This window comes from Furipterus horrens, unplaced genomic scaffold, assembly GCF_987537825.1.
Source record: "Furipterus horrens unplaced genomic scaffold, mFurHor1.1.pri manual_scaffold_18, whole genome shotgun sequence".
NCBI lineage: Eukaryota > Metazoa > Chordata > Mammalia > Chiroptera > Furipteridae > Furipterus > Furipterus horrens.
Window position 1 is genome coordinate 894,174 of NW_028327188.1, and position 15,441 is coordinate 909,614.

General features: G+C 48.7%; 1 pseudogene; it reads left to right on the forward strand.

Annotated features, from left to right (window-relative positions):
• Positions 1-1,679: 1,679 nt before the first annotated feature.
• On the forward strand, positions 1,680-3,788 carry LOC149990299 (mRNA export factor GLE1 pseudogene; annotated as a pseudogene).
• Positions 3,789-15,441: the final 11,653 nt, after the last annotated feature.

The following is a 15,441-nucleotide window of genomic DNA, read 5'->3' on the forward strand; positions in this document are numbered from 1 at the left end:
ACACCAACTTTTCTGGTTTCGCTTTACTTAAATTCACTCACATTTTCCTCTTGCCTTTTTCCGTACGTGCACCTGATGTGTATCGAGAGGGGAGGGGTGGATACAGCGACCTGACTTTACTTTATTTTCTTTTGGGGGGTGGGGGCTTAATGACCGAAGAGTCACGGTCCCTCCCCTCGCCCTGCACGAGAGCACCTCTGTCCTCCCCCCACCCCCTTCGCCCCCCCTTCGTTAAAAGTTGCCAGTCTGTGGGGTTCTTTCCCGTCTCTCCATCTTCCTTCTTTTTAACAGCGAGTGACATCACCAGTGAGTGTGTGGGGAGGGACTGAGGATTTCCCGTGGAGAGCCGCTGGGGGGAGGGAGGACGGATCCATCCACCCGTCCACCAGCGTCCATCCGTCCGCCCGTCTGCCTGGGAAGTTAAACAGGAAGCAGAAACACCGGCGCCTGGAACACGGTGCTGCTGCAGGAGTGTGCTTGCCCGTCCCATGACCCGGGATCCGTCGCCTTGGACCCTTGACCACACGGACCCTCGACCCTGTCGCACCGCGCCCCGCCCCCACCGCCACCCAGGATTCTCAAATGGCGGAGGGCTGCTTCTTGAGACTGGGAAATGGAGACGGACACCTTTAGCTCGGAACCTGCCCGGCCGGTTTCTCAAACATCATCCCTCCCCCCCCCACACTCCCTTCCTGGCAGTTTGGAAGCTGCGGGCCTAAGCCTGGGGGAAGTCAAAGGAGCCCGAGGCGGAGGCGGGACCTAGGTCAGAGGCTCAGAGTTCCACCCAGAGCTTTTTGCATTTGAATGAATGCCATTCGAACGCCTTGGAGTGAGGTCTCTTGGAATGAATCGCCCTGACCTTCCCTCCCGGCGCCCACCCTGCCCCCACACACCACCCCGCCAGGGCTCTGGTCTGCATGAAAGTCGAACAGGGGGGTCAAGCGAGGTCGGCTTGTCCTCGTGGGCGGAGCGGCCGAGGTGGTGAGACGTTTGTGGATGCGAGGGAACAGGCCCTGGGACCTTTATGCCCGCCCTCCCGCATCCTTTTCTGGCCCAGGAGAGGGCCGGGGCGGTGGGAGATGGGCGGGGGAGGGGAGACTTGGACCCCAGGAGGATGGTCGCTTGCTGGTGGGCTGCCGCGCGATGCTGAGGTGCCCCTTACTGGGAGGGCCGGAGCTAAATGGCCCCCCCTCGACCCTTCCAGTTTCTGTCAAGGCCCGAGTTTGAGCTCGGAAAGGTTCTATGGATTTTCCGAGAGAAGGGACCGGCCCACCCATCGTCCCCTCCTGCCCGAACTTCCTGGGGAAATACCTCCACGGGAAGACTTCTTTCCGTTTGTTTACAAAAATAAGCAGACAGAGCAAAAAGTTGTTCCCCCCAAACAGCAAGTGGCGTCAGGAACTAAATCAAACTTTACCCCAACAAGCGTTGCTGGTGCCATACGGAATCTCTGTCCCCAAATCTGCGAACCTGTGCCTAGAAACCCAAAGACAACCATGCATATTTCAAGACTACATACCTGCTCTCTTCTTGACACCGGAAGTGGGGCGTGTGAGCCGTCAGAGGGCGGTGTTGCATTGTGCACCGGAAGCGGAAATGAGCGCTCTTATGTGCGCGGTTGATTCGAGGACTTGTGTTTTCATAAGTCGCATCTTTGCAGGGTTGCGGCAGCGTGGGTCATGCAGTCCGAGGGTCGCTGCTGCGAGACCTTGAAGGCGCTGCGCAGTTCCGACAAAGGTCGCCGCAGCTACCATCGCGACTGGCTACGGTGGGGCGAGGATGTTGTAGAAGAATGTATGTCTATTCCCAAGCTGTCTTCTTATGCTGGATGGGTGGTAGATCATGTCCTACCTCATACACCAGAGAACCTATCTCCCTCTGAGACGTCAACATCCCCCACATCTACTTCAGGCCTAGACCAAGCGTCCTTTGCTCCCAGATCTTCCGTTGGAAGCCTTGACCTCTCACAAGCCTCCTCAGGAACACCAGCAACACCAAATGGAAACAAGGGCGAGCATGAGTCCCAGCTTCCAGAAGAAAACATGGTACTGCAGTCGTCCAGGGGCGTCAGGGTGGAAGGCTGCATCAGAATGTACGAGCTGGTGCACAGAATCAAAGGAATGGAGGGCCTGAGGCAGTGGCAGGACGAGCAGGAGAGGAAGGTACGCGCCCTCTCTCAGATGGCATCTGAACAACTGAAGCGGTTTGACGAACGGAAGGCGCGGAAGCGCCATAAAGAATTCCAGGACTTGGGGGAAATGATGGAGAAGAGCTCCAGAGAAGCCCTGGGGCAGCAAGAGAAGCTAAAAGCTGAGCATCGTCACAGAGCCAAGATTCTCAACCTGATGCTGCGGGAGGCAGAGCAGCAGCGCCTGAAGCAGGCGGAGCAGGAGCGGCTCCGCAGGGAGGAAGGCCAGGGCCGCCTGCGGAGCCTGTACGCCCTGCAGGAGGAGCTGCTTCATCTCAGCCAGCAGCTGGACTCCGAGGACCAGCGCGGGGTCCCGCTGCGGGTGGACCTGTCGGCCTTCCGGACCAGGGGCAACAGCTGTGCAGCCTCGTCTCTGACCTCATTCGGGCCACTTCAGAGGATGGCTTTCCCACGGCGGAGGAACAAGCTGTGGCCGAGAGAGCGCTGGAGGAGATGCGGGATCTCTGTGCGAATGCCAGGGCCTGTGAAGACAAGAGAAGGCAGGATGAAAAGGAGGTCCAGGGGAAGCAGCGAGAGTCACAAGTGCAGCAGGGACCAGATGTCTTTAAGGAGTCCCCCGCTCCCAGCCAGGGCCCCGGAGCTAAACAGAATGAAGACCTCCAGGTGAAGGTACAAGACAGTACAATGCAGTGGTACCAGCAGCTGCAGGCAGCCTCCTGTCAGTGCGCGTTGGCCTTTGAGGGTCTGGCTGGCAGCAGAGACAGTCAGGTCAAAAGGATAAAGATGGACCTGCAGAAGGCCGCCACCATCCCCGTGAGCCAGATCTTCACAATCGCAGGCTCAAAGCTGAAGGAGATCTTTGACAAGATCCACAGCCTCCTCTCTGGAAAACTCGTCCAGTCTGGGGGGCGCTCTGTGTCCGTCACACTGAACCCTCAGGGCCTGGACTTTGTCCAGTACAAACTGGCAGAGAAATTTGTGAAACAAGGGGAGGACGAAGTGGCCTCTCATCATGAAGCAGCGTTCCCCATTGCGGTGGTGGCGTCCGGGATCTGGGAGCTCCACCCGAGAGTGGGGGACCTCATTCTCGCTCACCTGCACAAGAACTGTCCGTACTCCGTTCCTTTCTACCCCGCTTTCAAGGAGGGAATGGCTCTGGAGGACTATCAGAGGATGCTCGGCTACCAAGTGAAGGATTCCAAAGTGGAGCGGCAGGACCACTTCCTGAAGCGCATGTCTGGGATGATCCGTCTCTATGCTGCCATCATCCAGCTCCAGTGGCCATATGGGACCCGACAAGAGGTTCACCCTCATGGCTTAAACCATGGCTGGCGCTGGTTGGCACAGATATTAAACATGGAGCCCCTGTCAGATGTGACAGCCACCCTCCTCTTTGACTTCTTGGAGGTGTGTGGGGACGCCCTCATGAAGCAGTACCAGGCCCAGTTCTGGAAGGTGATGCTTCTCATCAAAGAGGACTACTTCCCCAGGATTGAAGCTGTCACAAGCTCAGGACAGATGGGTTCCTTCATACGCCTCAAGCAGTTCTTAGAGAAATGTTTGCAGCGCAAGGAGATTCCTGTCCCCAAGGGCTTTCTGACTTCCTCCTTCTGGCATTCCTAATGTCACTCCATCACCCTGCCACCATTTTGTTGCAGAGGGGCAAGAATAAGACAGCTAAACATAGCTATATTTTGGAGAGTCGTGTCATATTTACAAATCTACTAACACGTATTTTTATATATTTATACCTCATGACTGGGAAAGGAGATTTCACGGGTCACAAAACCAAGGTCTCATTGCTCCTAAAGGGACCCGCGTGACCGAATAAATGGATTTGGCCTGTCTCACTTTTGCAAAAATTATGAGAAGAGGTGTTGAGCACTTGACCCCATTTTTTATTTCCTTTCAGAAATAAGGTAGCCCCTTAAGTATTTCACTGTGAGCTGAAGTGAGCCCCCACCATTAAAGTGTCACTTAGCGGTTGTCTGAATCCTTACATGCACGTCTGGGCTATGTATGCTTCGCCTTTCTCGGCTTGTGAGGTAATCACAAATTCAGAGGAGATGCCTGATGTAGACATGGACTTGATCCTAAACGGCAACAGGGATAGCTCGGTGTCCGGGATTAGGACTTAGTCCATGTTGCACTGAGCCAAGAAGCATTGTTTGCCCTCTTCATTGGAATTCAGTGCCTGGGTGGCTAGGGATGCGTGAACCAGGGCAGGTGCCTCTTTTTTGTTTTTCAGTTTGAATTACGATGGGCTGAGATTGGACTGGCCACGATACACGTGAGCTGAGCATCCGTAAGCAATGAGTTAGCGGTTAAGTAAAAATGTCAGGAAGGAATTGAGAACTGTTTCATACGCATATATTTTACTGACTAGTGAATGACACATTTGCCTCACTAGGCCCACTGGAAAAATCCAAAGCTTGGCTTTTCAGATAAGAGTTGAGATTTGTTCATGGAGAGACTCACTGTCTTTTGCGCAGCAGGCAGAAGCAGCCGCCATGAGTCTCTTCCTCTGAAATGTTGTGTGCGGGGAGGCGGGTGTTTTGAGGGAGAGTGGGGATTCCCGGGGACTGTTGAAGTGACCCGTTTTATGGATTATTTACTGTGGTGCCAAAAATAAGTAATAAAGCTTGCATTAAAAAAAAAAAAAAAAGACTACGAGCCTAAGGGGCTTGCCTCCTTCGACCCAAAGCTAAAAAAAACCACACACACCCAAAACAAAATCATGAAGGTGATGAAGAAAAAACAAACAAACAAACAAACAAACAAACAAAAACCACACTGTCCACAATGAATGATCAGGGGTGAATACAGGACAGGAAACCTGATCTTCTAATTCAGGTCCAAGCATGAGAGCCAACTCAGTAATGCCAGAAGTTACAGGAAGGGAGAGCTATGTCTCTCCTACTTGAGAGGCACCCCAACGACCTCCTAACCCACAGGGACCTTGACAACGACCACCAGGGGCAGTGCTTTCGAGAGCATCTGGCTGAGGGACCCAGGTTGGCCGAAAGCCTTGCTCACAACTTCAGCCCAGATAAACTATGAAAATGATAAGGAAGAATCACTGACTCCCAGGGAGCTGCAGGAGAAGAAAGTGAAGGAAGTCTTGCAAGACCCATTCAGTGAACAGGATCTGACTCCTGGGTTGTCATGAGCTGTCCACCTGTGGGGAAACCTCAGCACTGCCTTTCTGTTCGATGAACAGAAAGTCTGCAGGGCTCTGGGTGCAGACTGTGAACGTGCCCATTATAAAATGGGGTATTCCTTTTTTAAACCCTCCAAAATATCAAATCCCACATTTTCTTCAGTCACTCATTGGCAGACCCCCAAAGCAGGGGACGCCAGCAACCAAAAGACTCCACTTTCCCTGCGTCCAATTATTCATCACCTATTGATTATTTCACCCTATTGATTATTTCCCCATTTTCAATGATAGTTTCTAAAAAGCCTCTCTGGGTGTGAAAATACCTTTTGCCCAGAACCTGAGGGCAAGTTTTTAGCTCAAGCTCAAGAAAAGCATGAACTTGAACTGTTTCCATCAAGTTGGCCTTTCAGATGCCACGATTCTTCCACGCAGTATAATCTACATAGTTTTCCCATTTTGAGTTTTTTTTTTAGCAAAGGGGAAGAGCTTTCTTTTTCTGAAGTGAACATCTTAAAGTGACAGTTAAGGAATCCACTGGGATAAAAAGTCACCTGAACACAGGTGGCTCTTCTTTATCATAAAACATGGTCTGCAGTCAGGCACGACAATTTCATTGGGGAAGGCTGTTCTCAACCAAGTACCCAAATGGAACATGAGTTAAGTCTTGTATTCCTACCACATCCCAGTTGCTTCACTTTTTCTCATCTTATAAGTTAGTCCACAGGACCCTGGTTCTGTTAACCCAGAAGTAGTTAGTGGCCACTGAGACACGGGTTTCCGTGGCCTTAACACATTCCTTTGCAGGACTTATAAGATGCTAACATGCTAATTAGATGTTAACATGCTACCATGAACCTTCAAGAGAAGAAGGTGACATACAGCATTCCCGCAGACTCATTGGTGTCTGAAACGTTTTCTCATGCTGCAGAGTGGCTCCACCCCAGCGCTGATGTCTTCCTCTGAAAAAGGTGGAATTGACCATGGTTTTGCAGATCAGGAAGCAGAGGATAAGAAGGGTTTAAGTAACCAACGCACAACCACGGCAGCTTCAGACCCAGGTCAGACACCAAGCACAGGGTTCCTCTATGTTCTTATCCTTTCCCCTTTTTTCCTGCAGAGGCCGTATCTATGATTTATTCTGCATGACATCTAGAACCCTTCACGCAGGCAGGGACTCCCTTCCAAGTGCTGTCAGGAGCTCAGTCAAACGTCAACGCAACAAGCATTGCTGGGGCCAATGGGATGTTGGTCCCCAAATCTGTCTCTTCTGCACTTCCGATCATGTCTGGAGTATGTTGGGCATTAGTTATTTGTTGGGTTAATTACTCCATGACAATATGTCCAGGCTTAAACTCCAGGATATTTGGAACCACGCTTTTGTATTCTGCTCTAATGCAATGCTGTTTCATTAAAAATAGCATTTTCCATCTCAAAGGCGTAGAGAGAGAAAAGGCAGGCTTCAGTAAGTTTGTGAGGATGGGATGCCAACCGTGAGTGTTTGGTAATTTTCCACCTCCGAGACTTTGTAATCACAGATTGAGTTGCAAACTTAGATCTAAAGAGTGGTTTCCATAGCCTCTTAAACAAGTCTTTTGGAAGCAAAGGTCTGAGGAGGTCCTTGGGGTGATGTCTGGGGAGGACAGGGCCCAAAGGACCAGGCTGAGTTACTGCTCATGGTGACAGCTTCCATGATTCTGGTTGCTGGAGGCCTGAGAAGAGCCTGGAATGTGCCCTGATGCTCTCACCTCACCCACCAAAGTCACCACCTCCCAATGGATTGTGGTGGCTTTCAGTGTCAGAGAGCAGTGTCATCCAAGGGCTGAAGGATGCCCCACGTGTTCAGGCATGCCAAGGAAGAAGGTTGAGGCCCCATGAAAGAAATGATGGCTACTCAGCCTTAAGGGCAGAAGTTAGATCTGCCTGACTCAGAAGGCTGGGTCTACCTGGCAGTTAACCTTTGCCACCCACGATGCAAAATCTCCAAAGACCTGAACACAGATAGTCATTCCTTTTCTTAGAAAGCAAGTTCCAAGAGGTTAAATGCCTCAGGTTAAGGTGCAGCTGTTGATAACAAAGCTCAGACTAGAGCTCCTAGGGATCAAGCCAGGTCTCCTCCCCAAAAGCACAAGTACTCTGAAGGACCAGGAAGAACTTGACCTCGTGTTGAAAGATGCACAAGCTTAAACTTTGACCTGTGAACCCGAGACTCCCTTCCCTTTGTCCTCGGCTTTCTGCTCCCCAGCCTCTTATCCGTGGGGAACTCGTAAGGACAGAAGTGGCACAGCCTGGCTTCCTTTCACCCCACTGGAAGTTTTCCAAGGGAGACCAAACATTAGGTCCCCAGGCTACTCCAGCAGAGCCACTCTGCTGGCAGTTGCAATATTCCCGTATTTCTGCCTATAGCTGTCTGGACCACAGCATTGAGAAGGCCTCTTGTGCATGCGCTCACCGGAGACAAGTGCTGTCTGTGATGGATCAGCCATGGCCCCAGAAGGAAGAGCAGCAGGTTGCGGTGTGCATAGGACTGCAGTTTTTCAGTCTGTTTTACACGTGGGGAAAGCGGGACTCGAGATTGAAGTGAGCGTGGATTTCCCTGCCTCTGACCCACACTGCTGCAGGTCTTTAAACCAGTCCCCTGGGAACATCAAGGGAAAAGGGGCGGCAACCACCATGCAGTGACTCCCCTGATGAGGGGTGAAGAAGTGGGGTTTTGGCACTTGGCTTTCTTCACACTCCCCCCCCACCCCCAACACTTTTTTTTTTTTTAACTTTTATTGACTTTTTACTATTGTATTGATCCTTGACAAGGACTACTCGCTCTGACCCAAAGGGGGCAGCATTCACCCAACATAGAGAAATTCATAAGAGAAAGTGCTCAAGCCGTTTTAAGAGGGAAAAACCCCTTTGCTCTTTCCCTTATTAGTCGCATTTAGGGGAAATTATTCTCATGGCCACAATCTGCCGTGTGGATGCTACCAGTGGGTGGATGTCAGAAAAGGTTGGGTCCGCTGCTGCCCACAGTATCAGTGGTGGGTAATGACAGGAAGAACAATGCCAGCTTGAGCGAGTGGGATTTTCACCAATGTCATGGGCAGTATTAAACTGGAGGGGAGGATGCAGCCTTTAAAATAAACAAAAATGTCTCAGAAGGTGGCCCCCTTGGTGACTGGGGCTGTCTGGGTAGTGTTACTTCCTCCACTTGGCTTTGAGGGCTGCATCTACAAGATTAACCCCGTAGAGCATACTTTCTTCCCAGTGAGGAGACACTTCAGCCCCAGAGGCTCCAACGTCTCCTGTGTTCTGGTTCTGTCACAGGTGCTGAGGACAGTTAGGGAGGTCCGGTCCCTGCCCTCAAGTGAATCTAGCAAAGATCATGAGCCACAGGTATAATGGGCAGCATCGCATTATAGCCCCCCTCCCGCCCCAAAAGTTCCTTGCCATATGTCCACGCTCCATACAAGCCCTTGGGTGTAAGTGAACACGTGCACGTAGGATGTAACTCCTGTGATTTTTCTGTGGCAAAGGGAGACAGACTGTCCTGGGTGGGCTGGACCTAATCACACGAGCCCTTTAGACATTTGGGTCTAGACATCATAGACATACCAAGTCAGAATCGCAGAGGACAAGGAAGATCCACAACACACCAGCTTGAAGCTAGAGGGGGCCACGTGGCAAAAGATGCAGGAGGCCCGGAGGAGCTGATTGAAAAGCTACCAGAGGAAGAAACATCAAGTCTTACTCTGCAAGGAACTGAGTTATACCAAGAACAAGCTTGGAAGCCACTTTTCCCTCAGTCTCCAGATGGGGACACAGTCCAGCTGACACTAATTCAGCCTCAGGTTAGACCAGAGGACCCAGCCACGATGGGCCTGGTGAGTGCCTGTGGAAGAGTGAACTAGTAGATGTACCTCTTTAGCTTAAAACACCCACATTTATTATCTTAAGTCTCCATGGTAGGAATCCCAATCATGGCATAATTAGACCCTCCAGCTGGGGTCAGTGTATTTTAAATCGCCAAGTCCATTACGCAGCCTTAGAATGTTGATACTGGGTTTTTGTGGAACTGCAAAGTGCTTTGAAGGAAGAACACAAAGACAGAGCATTGCAAGGGAACCAAAAGTCGGCTGTGAGGATTTGGGGCATCTTCTTTCAAGTGACACCTTTGGGATGCTACATGGTGTTCAGTCTCTACCATACAGTTACAGTCAAAGCCCCCACCAGAGGCTTAAAATAATGCTTAATGAGACACACAGGCTGGGGATGAGTTGGTTCAATTCATCCAGTTAAGTTTGGAAAGGGCCAGAGCACAACATTTAGAGGGCTTCAGTTCACCACCTCTAGCCAGAAGACTCATTTCTGCTCTCCTGTTATCCATCTGTTAATGGAATCCTAAGTCAGACTTGGGCTGTGTAGAGGGGTTTTGGGGAAAGATACAGTCACCACCTCCCCAGCCTGAGCCAAACTCACCCCACCAATGCCAATTCCTCCCATTAAACATAAATCCAAGCCTCTCCATCTTTAAAACTGGTCCCCTGATAAAGGGGCGGGGGGAGACCTAATATTGGAGAATCTACATTCCAAGTGCCCACAATAGGCCAGGAACTGGAAGCTAGTTTGCTCTTGAAAAAGGGCGTCCTTTCTGAGAATGGGGAAGATCCAGAGGGAGGAAGACATGTGGTATGCCAAACGCCCCCTCACACCTCATGCTCAGTGTCCTTTACCTGGACGTGGAAGGAAGGCCCCTTATGAGGACAGAGCAAGGCAAGTAAACCTCACAAGCTTAGCCCTGAGGCAGAAAGGAGCTTTGACAAAGACCAACCAACATCATTGTGCCTGGAGCATGTATTCAGCAAGCCAAGGCCTCCTGGTTTTGTAACATTTTAGGGCTATTTTGAGCCTAAACTCTACGACAGCTCCTGCTAACAACTAGATTTTTATCCGATTCAAAAGCTGGACTCCAACACAAATGCTGCAGATCCTGTGGCCTCAAAGAAATGGCAACAACATTCCTTCTGTTCTACAGAGAACCCGGGATGTTCTTGCCTTGCCTGGAGGCTCAGCTACCTTTGAGATTCTCCCTTCTGTCCTAGGAACACCCTGGGATCTTATGCTTGATCTCATTGCTTCCTGTGCTTGATCTCATTGCTTCCATCCATGTGTTCCTCCTTGGTGCTAACTGCTAGGAAGACAGACCAAAACAGCCCCCCTTCAGTGCTCAGTCCACTTGTACTTGCATCAGGCTCTGCTCCGGTAGGCCCCTAGGTCTGTGCAAAGACACCCCTCTCTGTTTAGAAGGCTTCCAAACTCACTGAAATTTCTGGAACTTGGTGTGAGAAAGCCCATAGTAGACCAGTTACTGAGGAAGGTCTCCCAGAAGAGATCTGTCATTGCATAAAGGGTGTTTGTCCCCCTAACCACACCCTACCCCAATAGCTCTTTCCCAGCAGTTGGCAAATGGCAGGTGCTCAAGTTCTAGAAGGATATTGAAAGCAGGTTCTTCTTTTTTTTTTTTAAGTTTAAAAAAAAAAGCTATTTATTTATTTATTTATTTTTAGAGAGAGGGGAAAGGAGAAAGAGGGAGAGAAACAGAAACATCACTGTGTGGTTGCCTCTCACGCGCCTCCAACTGGGGACCTGACGTACAACGTAGTAATGTGCCCTGCCTGGGAATCAAACCAGTGACACTTGGCTCGCTGGTGAAAGCAGGTTCTTCTTTATAGAGGTGAGATAGATGCTAGAGCAAGACTCAGATGAAGGGCCAGAGGTTGAGGTTCAAAGAAGGTTTGGACTGGACTGAACTGGACTGGACGGTCCTGCAGGTTGCCTTTGCTGAAACCCACGTGCACAGGCTTTTGTCTTGTCTCCTGAAGAATCATTTCAATTCTGAGACCACACTGCACATCGTACTGACAGCTGCCCCATCCGCCCCCTGGTTCTCAATCAATGCCATGCCAGAGCCCAGCGCAGGGCATGCACTAGTAATCTCTAGTGGGAGTCCAGTTACTCAAGGCATCAACAAATCAACAAATGCAGATGTATCAACAGTGCCCTCAGTCCATAGGTGGAGAGCAGATTAAACAAAGGGATAGAGAGAGGACTGAAGATTCGGGGCACCCAGGGCGGGCCCAAGTCAGGATCTGGGCTGCAGTCTTGGGCTAGACTTGATGTTCTGAGCTAAGTACCCCTCCATATTCACAGAGGATGCTGGGAATCATGGATGCTACTGAATTCTATAGGTACACTTGTTTTTCTTCCCCATTCATACATACAAGACCTACGACAGTTTAATCTTACTGTACACAACATTGGTTAATAGTAAAATAAAATACAGTTATAACTATGTCATGACTTATGTGAATGTGGTCACTCATGCTTTGGGGGATCCTTTGCTGAGTTCTTCCTATAGGCTCAATGCTTTCTGGCTCAGCTTGTTGCCATCAATGGAAACATTTTTCTTCTTCTTTTTTTTAATGTGTTTTATTGATTATAATGTTACATTTGTCCCAATTTCCCTTCCCTCTTCTCCCCTCCACCCGGTGGCCCCCCTCCCTACAGTTGTCCCCCCCTTTTAGACCATGTCCATTAGTTGTGCATATAGTTCTTCTCAACCTCTCTCTGTCTATTCCATTCCCTCCTACCATGATCCTTAATTCCTATATCATCTCCCTCCCTCTCCCCCTTCCCCCTCCCTGCTGACCTCCCCCCAGTATGCTCCCCATGCCTATAGTTCTTTTTCCACTCTCGTTGCCTGTTTAGTTTGCCTTCGTTTCCATTCCCTAGCTTCTGTTGTTGTTTCTTGTGATGCAGTTTTCATTTTAGATTTCATAGTTTTGATCCTCCTTTTTCTAAACCAGTCCCTTTAACATCTCATATAACAGTGGTTTGGATCTAATGAACTCTTTCAGTTTTATTTTGTCCTGGAAACACTTTCTCTGCCCTTCTATTGTGAGTGACAATTTCGCTGGATAGAGTATTCGTGGTTGTAGGTTTTGGATTTTCATTACTTTGAATATTTCTTGCCAGTCCCTTCTTGCCTGCAGGGCCTCCCTTGAGAAGTCGGCTGATAGTCTAATTGGGACCCCTTTGTACATGATTCTTTTCTTCTCTCTTGCTGCTTTTAAGATTCTCTCTTTATCTTTAACTTTTGACATTTTGATTATAATGTGTCTTGGAGTGGTTCTCCCTGGGTCCAGTTGTTTTGGAACTCTCTGTGCTTCCTGGACCTGTAGTTCTGCTTTATTATATTTTCACTTAATTTTTCAATTTCTAGTTCATCTTCTTCGCCCTCTGGCAAACCAATGATTCTTATGTTGGGCCTTTTATAGCTGTCCCAGAGGTTTCTGATCCTCTCATCATTTTCCTTGCTTCCCGTTTTTTCTCTCTGTACTGGTTGACTGTTTGTTCCTTCTTTGTGTTCTGGTTTGTTGATTTGAACTCTGGATTTTATTTCCTCACCATCTGTCTCGTATGTGGTTTTGTTCCTTTCAGTATGAGTGTTTTTCGATTGTTTCTCATCTTTTTCCAGATCTTTTGTTAATTCTGTAAGCCACCTGATAACAATGGCCCTGAACTGAGCCTCTGACAGGTTTCTTATTTGTTCATCTGTCAGGTTCTTCATCTGTTGCCTGGTGAGCTGCACCACCGGGATTTCTATAGTTGTCTGCCTCATTTTGACAGATGAAACATTTTTCTATTCACATCATTCACTCACAAATTTAATGCCTCTTACATCTTAACTAAGCACCTATGCACTGAGGAGGGAGCTTTTACAGCATGAGGCGCCACAGCAGAGCTGGCACAAACTTTTCCTTCTTCACAATTTTGTGGGTAGAATATTCGTTTATACCTTAATCTTCGCAACTTCAGCATGCCATTTTTTTTCTCGGCATACAATTTTTTCCCCTTCAAGTGCAGAACTTCTACCTTGGCTCTTAAAAGAAAGCACTTTGTGGCTTTTCTTTGGCACAACCGAATTGCCGGCATCACTAATCTTGTGCTTTGGGCCATTGTTAAGTAGAATCAGGGTGACTTGACCCCAAGCACTGCGAGACCTAAACAGTGGGTCTGATAACCAGCTGGCTATTGATTGACAAGTGGGTGGGAGCATCCACAGGGTGTAGACGCTGGAGGAAGGGAGGAGTCACGTCACAGTACTCAAAACAGGTGCGCGCAGTTTAGAAGGTACGAGTTATTTCTGGAATTTTCCATTTAATAGTTTCGGGCCCTATTGGACCACCATAGCAAACCACAGAGAGGAACTGTGGATGAGGGGACTTCTCTATTTCCCCAGAGATCCCTGGTTGCCCCCGAAGGTACAAAGGGGTCATCAGTCTACACTGATCCAAGGACCCTTCCAGCTCTCATATTTGTAACTATTAAAATGAGACTTGAAGAGGAAGTTTCCAGGGACCGTTCCCAAGAACAGCTAGAAGTGGCCAAAGCAGTTGAAACTAGCTAGTTTAACGAGCTCAGGCGCCTTCTGAAGTCGAGTTTTGGAAAAGCCATTATTTTTATAACATAAACGATGACTCACATACCCAGAGGCAACCGAGCCGGGATCATGCTTTCCATGATCAACATGGCTCTTCCGACGTTTCTGCCTAGGGTTCAGGACTGATCTCATTTTTATGATATAAAAAGTAACCCACGCTCTTAAGAGATGGTTTAGAAAGTGAAAAGTACTAGAAACGTTATCATTAAAGGCTCAAGTTATTTTAACCTTCTCTCTGCTGAAGGCTTGATTGGTTTGGTATCCGAGTATAGAATTTGCTTCTCTAAGTTGCACTAGAGTTTTGACCATATGCTGAACAGGCATTTGGCCTTTTAGTTTTGCCATGACACATCTTTGTTCATAAAACTCCCGAGTACACAGAGGGTGAGGTTTGGGTTGCTGGCATTGCTTTTTTTCCAAGTCTACTCTGGTGACACCCTTGTTCATTCCCATGGACCACCACGCCACTGACGTCTCGTGCCCAGTTCCTCTGGCCTCCTGCAGACAACAAGTGTCACTCCTTGAGGTCCCCAACTTGTATGAGAACTAGTTAGATGAATACAGCCAGGGGCTCAGCCCTGGTAGCATCTTAAACGTCACAAAGCTTGCTCTTAATACTGTAGACATGTTCTCCTACCCTGGACTTCCCCATCTGTTAATTCTGCTACCATTAAATACTGAGCTCACAGCTGGGAGCTACATAGGCTTGATTCCTCGCTTCCTCCTTCATACCCAACATCCAGTCCCCTTTATCAAGTCTATTAAGTTACCACTTCTCAGAACTCAACTTTCATCTTGTCATTCTCATTGTCACCATTTTGATTCAAGTGGAATCACTTCTTAACTGATATATTTAATTCTTGGTGCCTGTAGTTGACTTGTCAGACAGCTGCGTGAAGTTAACACAAAGCCCATCTTCACAAGCTTTGATTAGTAATGACCTTGAGTCATCCTTGGGAGAAAGCTTGAATTCCATTTTATTATATGAACCAAGGTCCCACAGAATTAAGCTGTCAATTAATGTCCTCATCTGTTAACTGCTGCCACCACCACCTCGAGTCATTTTCTTTTCATTCTATGTGTCAAGCCAATTCCTACCTCAGGACCTTTGCACAAGCTGTTCCTGCTATTGTGGATTTGAGACTTTTGCCTAGATTCTATTAATTAATTCAGGCCCCTGCTCAGGTGTTACTTCTCAGAGGCCTTCCTTGGCTACCAAGTCTAGAGTTGCTAATGAACCCCACACCCCACGCTGGACTCAGGCACAGGTGCATAAGTTATACTGGATGGTTGGGTTACTATTACACTGAGGAAGGGAACTGTCCAAGTTTGCTTTCAGTGCTCTATCTCAGAAGGGTTAGAAAGCCTCAGGAATGTGACCAGCCTTGCAGTAGGGATCCTTTTGGGAATCTTTCAAAGTAAACCGTAACTTAGGCTGAGAGCATGTTTCAGAACACTTAGACACTTCCTAATGGAAGCATTTTCTTTAGACGTTTAGTTTTGCTCAGATTGAAATTACACAAAATGGAGCCAATCGCCAATGAGTTCTGGTCCTCATATGGTATGGTCCATCATAAGTCAAATGGCAGAGGTCAGAGTAGATCTCAGTTTGAGTCCAGACTCAGAAGTTTCTTTTACGGA